Source organism: Mus caroli, chromosome 2 (assembly GCF_900094665.2).
Source record: "Mus caroli chromosome 2, CAROLI_EIJ_v1.1, whole genome shotgun sequence".
Lineage (NCBI taxonomy): Eukaryota > Metazoa > Chordata > Mammalia > Rodentia > Muridae > Mus > Mus caroli.
The window spans coordinates 146,097,686-146,104,967 of NC_034571.1; positions in this window are offsets into that span (position 1 = coordinate 146,097,686).

The window sequence follows — 7,282 nt, forward strand, 5'->3', positions numbered from 1 at the left end:
CCAGGCTGGCCTCGAACTCAGAAATCCGCCTGCCTCTGCCTCCCGAGTGCTGGGATTAAAGGCGTGCGCCACCACGCCCGGCTCTGGGCGGTTGTTTTGATTGTTTACTCCATGGCTATGTCTCTTCCCTCTCTGACTATACCAGGTGAAGACAAGAACTACTCTACTGAGCAGTGAAGAAAGGATTCTCCATGCTTCCAGGGCTCTCTATGTGCCGCGACTCCCCATCCAGGGTCTGGACAAAGCATGAAGTACCATGACCCGTGGAACAGCCGTGCTTTTCTCTATAACCACTCTCTTAGCATCTAACTGCAGCAAGAGTAATGTCCTGGCTGAGAGGCAGGCTTCTTGAATACTCCTAGTGAACACTCTCTTAGACTCAAAGGTAGGGGCCAGGGAGAGATTCTTTTCATCACATTATCTTAAAAGATTGTAAACTTACTGGCATCCATCTCTTACTCATATCTACTTTGTTGTCACCTTCTATTAAGACAGTTTGCTTCTAAGACTTGGGGTTTTATTGGTTTGGTTTGGTTTTTTGGTTTTTGGAATTTTTTTCTTTCCTTTTAAAAAAAATGGATATTTTCTTTATTTACATTTCAAATGTTTTCCTCTTTCCAGGTCTCCCCATCAGAAACTCCCTACCCCATCCCTCTTCCCCTGCCTCTGTAAGGGTGCTCCCCCACCCACCCACCCACTCCCTTCTTCCCACCATGGCCTTCCCCTAAACTGGGACATCGAAAACCCTAAGGTCCAAGGGCCTCTCCTCCCACTGATGCCAACAAGGCCATCCTCTGCCACATACATGGCCAGAGCCATGGGTCCCTCCATGTGTACTCTTTGATTGGTAGTCCAGTCCCCAGGAGCTCCAGGGTGTCTGGCCAGTTGACACTGTTACTCCCTCCACAGGGGTGCAAATCTCTTCAGTTCCTTCAGTCCCTTCTCCTACTCCTCCATTGGGGACCCTGTGCTCAGTCCAATGGCTGGCTGTAAGCATTCCCCTCTGTATTTGTCAGGCTCTGGCAGAGCCTCTCAGGAGACAGCAATATCAGGCTCCTGTCAGCAAGCACTTCCCAACACCTACAATTAACCTAATCCCATAGGTCTGGTTAGGTGACTCAGCAGGTAGAGGCACGTGTCACTGAGCCTGAAGGCCCTAGCGCTGGGATCACTCCCAGATCCTTATTCCTTTTTACAAGCACTGTAAAGACTGAGCCATCTCCTAGGAACCTTGATGTCTTGAAATAAAATAGGGGAGCGTTTAGAGGAATATGTGAAGTAAATAAAGGAGATGGTGGGGGCTTCTTAGAGCCAAGATCTCCAGGCCACCAAACAAGCATCAGAGTGCAGTTGTCTCTGCAACCACAAGAGGGAGCAAATGTACATGCTATTCCCCACTGTAGGCTGAAGGAAATTTTTTATAGTGTGGGGTGTGTGTGTGTGTGTGTGTGTGTGTGTGTGTGTGTGTGTGTTCACATATGTTCCACAGAGTACATGTGTATGTCCAAATACAGCTTCCTGGAGTCAGTTTTCTTCCACCATGTGAGTCCTAGTGGGTCCAAGGTTTCTGTCCCACCTTCCTCCTAGAATGGAGTGAGAAGAGAGCAGTGTACAAACATGAGATACTTTGTCAATTCAGAGGTAATGACAACCTTTAAGCTGGTAGAACAACTTAAGACAGTTTTCCAGAAGGGATTAAAATGAACTGAGTTTGAACTCTTCGTAGCAGATGAGAAGTTACCATTCTGATGATGTTACAGCTCACTCTTCTCAAGAGCCTTCCCCTGCAGGCAAGTCCGCATGTAGCTCTGGCCAGCGTGATGGCTCTCTCAGACTTCCTGAGCAGCAGAGCTCTGAGATATCAGGTGGCTTCCACCTCTAGTGTATGAAAACTGATCCAGAGCTTCCAGACAGGAACAAGTTCCTGAGGCCTGCGATGGCAGGTAGAGACAAAAATCCTCAGGTGCCAGGTCCTCGGCCTTTGAGAGATCCACCCAGAGTTGTCAAAAGTTACCGCAGGTCTGGGTGGCAGGGGAAGACCATCTATTCTTTTTTCAGGCTTGGCCCCATTGGGCTTTGGCTGTCAAAAGCTGGGTACTTGAGTGGCAGGGGTATTTTCCCCTGTGGTTTCCTTGTCTCCCAGGCTTGAGTTCCAAGCCCACCTTCCCTAGCACCCCTGAATCCACATGGAGCAGGGATCCCACCACCAAAGACCCTTTCACTGCAACCAAAGTTGATCAAATTCAGGTCATCAGACTCAGCAAGAAAGTGCCTTTATCCACTGAGCCATCCCAAATCCAAGAGACGGTTATGATGCGGGCACTATGCAGCAGTCTACTGTCCTGCGAGACTCCATCCACATGTAGATGGAGACCCCGTGTATCTTAAGTCAGAGTTTTATGAGTAAGGAGTCCAGGACTCAGGTGTCGGACGGTCTCAGTTAGTCTCCATAGCCATTGCTTGCTGAAGATGGAAAAACTCATGCACTCCGTACATTTTTAAAACTGGGTCTTTAATAGTGGCTGGCTTCAAATAGACTCCCTCTGTAACCAAAGATGACTTTGATTTCAGTTCCTCCTGCCTTGATGAAGTGAAAGTTCCTGGATATGTCATGTGATACAGACTCGTGTGGTGTTTTGCTGAGGCAAGACCTGTGGGAGGACAGGTGATGTTTGGAGAGAGTATAATAGGACTCGACGGACAGTGACAGCATGCTTGCATAGCTAGCCTTGCAACGCTTTGTTGTCTCACATCTTCATCTTCACTGATCTCCACTTCATTGAGAGAGGCACAGCAGAGAACTCCTGTCTTACTGGCTGGCTCTGGTCACTCTTGCAGACTCATGCCTGGCTGTTTCTGTTGGATCGTGCCACCGCTGATGATTCCGTTTGCTATCCTGACACTGCTGAATTGGACTGCTGGTATCCTGACAACCAGAGATTGGAATTGCCCCAAAGATTTACTTCTAAACAGGCCCACACCCCCCCCTTATCCTATTTACCATCTTTTCTCCCCTACCTTTGGATGGTAGGCTAGAAGTGGGGTCGAAGCATTTTAGAACCCTTATTAGAAATAGGTTTTTTAAAATGTAAGCCTACGCCTCCAGCTCCTCCGTGCTGGGATTGCAAGCATCCTAGCACATCTGCTTTGTGTGATGCTGGAGCTTGAACCCAAGGCTCCATTCGTACTACACACATGTTCTACCAACTGAGCTGCAGGCTCAGCCCTACTTCTGAATGAAATGCATTCCTTGAATGCTGGTGAGTGCCCAGCCCAGTACTGTCAATGCACCCATAGCTTCCCCAGTCAGCACAGCACATCATCCCACATTAGCTGCTTCTCCATTGCTTAGGTTTCCATTGCTGTGACAAAAAACTGACCAAAACCAACTTGGGGAGAAAAGGGTTAATTTCACCTCACAGAGGCCATCACTGGAGTGAGTCAGGTCAGGAACCTGGAGCAGAGAATGGAGGAGTGCTGCTGACTTACAGTTGCCTAGCTCTGTAAGCGTGCTGTGCCAAAGCGTGCACAGACACATTTGTGACTTTCCACAACATTGAAATGTACTGAATAATAAATAGCAAATCTATGAGTTGCACCAGTTGTTGGCTGTAGTTTGCCAAGTACCCATAATTCCCCTTGATTGCAAGCCACTGGCAAACTCAGGGTCTTTTATTCTAATCTCGATTACTAGTATTAACTCTTGGATTATGCTTCACATAATAATTAAATTATAATTGCATATGTGTACATATGGGAGCTACAGAATGGCTTTGAAAGGATTAAAGGGCCACAGAGGTCAAAGAATTCAAAGGATCCTAACTAGAGGTTGAGATAGAGAGTTGATGCAAACTTGAAGAGAGTCACTACAAGTGGTTTGATAAGACATTACTGAACCGGTCAGAAAGCTGCTGGCAGCCACAGAGCCAAGGCACAAGGATCACAGAGTCAGCAGGATCACAGGGCATGAGGGCGAGTTTCAGCGCTGGGTCCTGATGGATGGTTGACTGTCAGGGGACCCCACGAGCCTTTCAGCCAGTGGGGAGGTGATCCTCAGGAGGTGAGAAATGAAACTTGAGTCAGTACCATCTTTGCAGGTACTGGGTCAAAACCTCCAGGGTCTGACTGCATGGTTAATTCTCTTACAAACTTAATCATAGTAAAACTTTGGGGAGAGATTTTTGCATGACAATTATCACAGCAAAGCTTTAAGCATGATGACATAGAACCTCCCTAGGAAGGAACCAAAGTACTTTTCCAAGAAGAATGAGCCCTATTCTCACTCGAAGTCCTCTCCTGCCCTTCCCCACACAACTGATCGCCATGCCCATACCCTTTGTCTGCCTGCTCTCACCCTGTTCCCTCTCTCCATTCACCTCCAGTGACTATTTTGTTTCTGATGTCTAATTTGCTTACAGACTCACACATCCTCCCTTGGGCCCTTCTCACTACTCCGTTTCTTTGGGTCTGTGGATTGTAGCATGGTTATCCTGCACTTTATGGCTAATGTGCACTTATATGTGAGCACATGCCATGCATGTCTTTCTGGGTCTGCATTACCTCACTCAGGATGAGTTCCATCTCAAGTTCCATCCATTTGCCTGCAAGTTTCATGATGTCTTTGCTTTTATATCTGAATAGTATTCCATTGTGTATATGTACCACATTTTCTTTATCTACTCTTCAATTGAGGGACATCTAGGTCATTTCCAGTTTATGGCTATTACAAATAAAGCTGCTATGAACATAATTGAGCAAGTGTCCTTGTGGTATAGTGTGTTCTTTGGTTTGGCAAACCTCCCCACCCCCATAAGATTTCAGCATAGCCCTTGGCTCTGTGCCACATAGCTGGGAACAGAATTTTCATGGGATTGTGGAACACGATGGCATCTCTGGGACTAGCTGGAGACCACGAATGGGCACCACCCATAATTTCAAGCTATACTACAGAACAATAGTAATAAAAACTACATAATATTGTCATAAAAACATACAGGTTGATCAATGAAATAGAACCAAAGACTCAGAAATAAAACTACATCCTAGGGACACTTGATATTTGACAAAGAAGCCAAAACCATACAATGGTAAAAATGAAAGCATCTCCAACAAATAGTGCTGGTCTAACTGGATGTCTGCAGGTAGAAGAATGCAAATAGATCCATCCCATGGGTAATGATACTCTGCTATGCTTGCAGACAGGAACCTAACATGCCTCCTGAGAGGCTTCATCCAGCAGTGGATGGAAATAGATGCAGAGACCCACAACCAAGCATCAGTCAGAGCTCAGGGAGTCTTGTGGAAGAGAGGGGAACAGAATTGAGCAAGCTGGAGGGGTCAAGGATACGACAAGAAGACCTACAGAGTCAACTAACCTGGGCCCACAGGGGGCTCACAGGGACTGGACCACCAACCAAAGAGCATGCAAGAGCTGGACCTGGGCCCACACACACATTTGTAGCAGATATGCAGTTTGGGCTTCATGTGGGTCCCCTAACAATTGGAGCAGAAGCTGTCTCTGACTCTGTAGCCTGGCATTGTATCCTTTTTCCCTTCCTGGACTGCCTGACTGGGCCTCTGTGGGTCTCTGAGAAGAGGAATGAGTAATGAGGGGAGGGGTTTGTAAGGGCAGGACTGGGAGGACAAAAGGGAGGGGGCTGCAGTTGGTGTGTATAGTGAATAAAAATTATGAAGAAAGTTGTTTATAACCATCTTGCAACCCCTCCTTTGTTTCAAGGGGGTTGTTATACCCTCTTGTTATACATTGTTATACGTTGCAATGCCCACCTTGCAGCTATGCCTTTGTTTGAGGGGGACTAACTTACTATGCTTGTGTTCTGCTCCCATAACCTCATCTATTTTGCCCACCAAATCATCAATTGAAAACCCTCTATCTGTGAGCTATAAAAGCCCTGCCTTCCTCACATCCAATGCTGACATCTCAAACCCCACCTTAGGGAGAGGCAGCCTGTGTACAGGAATTAGAAAGCTTGTTCTGATGAATTTGACCATGATGACTTGGGTCAGTTGTCTTTCTCCTCTCATCTTTGGGGTTAACACATACTCTGAGTCTCAGAGACCGCCATCTGCATACCTCATCCCATGTGACACAGAAGCAGAGAAAGAGCTACCCAGAAAGAAAGGACAAAGACTCATTGAAAATGAGTGGTAAGCACAATGGAGAACATAACACGCTGTCCCTCCAAGCATGGCAAAACATAACCAGGGGACTTAATGACTCATGGCCCCTCAAATGACCGGCATCAACAGTTCTAGCCCTATGTGCCTTGGGGGAACAAAACAGAGGGCCATGAAATCCTCAGTCCAAAGAGTCATAATCTACTGCCTGTGCTGCCTCTGTAGCAATGCACTAACTAGGCCACGGCCTTTCCTTCATTTTGCATAAAAACATGAGCACTTTCTGAAAAGAAAAAAAGAATGACACCTGAGTGTTCTCAGTGCTTCCTCATTATAGACATAAACATCTTCTGGTGTTCGCTGACACCTCTCAGGACGAGTAAAGGGTCTGCCCAGCCAGACTGCAAGAGTTCGGGAATTAATTCTCTAGGCCAAATCTTTTTCTCCCTCTCCCTCTCCCTCTCCTTCTCCTTCTCTTTCTCCTTCTCCACCCCTTCCCTCTCCCTCCCTCTTCTGAGCCTCAAGAATATCCGGAAGATAAAGCCATTTACAGTATGAACTGTGAAATCTTTAAAACCTTTAGACAAAGAATGATACCTTAATGCCATTTGGCTTGAGTCCTGGAAGCCTGGTTATCACCTGGGTGGTGAGGCAATAAAGAAAGAACAGGCACATTACAGTGATGCTGGGACCACAGGGAACTGGAAGCTCTGTGTTTATTAGGTACAACATGGAGGGTGGGGCTAGCTAATCCACAGGAGGTCTCTGTGGGGAGCAGTCTCAGACTGTAACATCTGGGAGGAAAAGCTGAGGCTGCCAGTCTTTGCACACACTGATCAATAAACACTCAGACCCCCAAGGAAAGCTTCGCCACTTCTCTTGAGCCTGGGTGACAGCTCTGCCAATTTCCCATGAGTCAATTGGCCTTACCACCCTAGACATGGATAGCCATACCCATATCAAAATACACATTTACCCAGAACTTCATTCACTCAGGGTTTCCTCTGCTCCTTATATGTTAGCTACTTAAAAGCACAGGTAAGGCACAACTGGCGATTATCATGTAGAAGAATGAGAATTGATCCATTCCTATCTCCTTGTACTAAGATCAAATCTAAGTGGATTAAGGAACTCCACATAAANC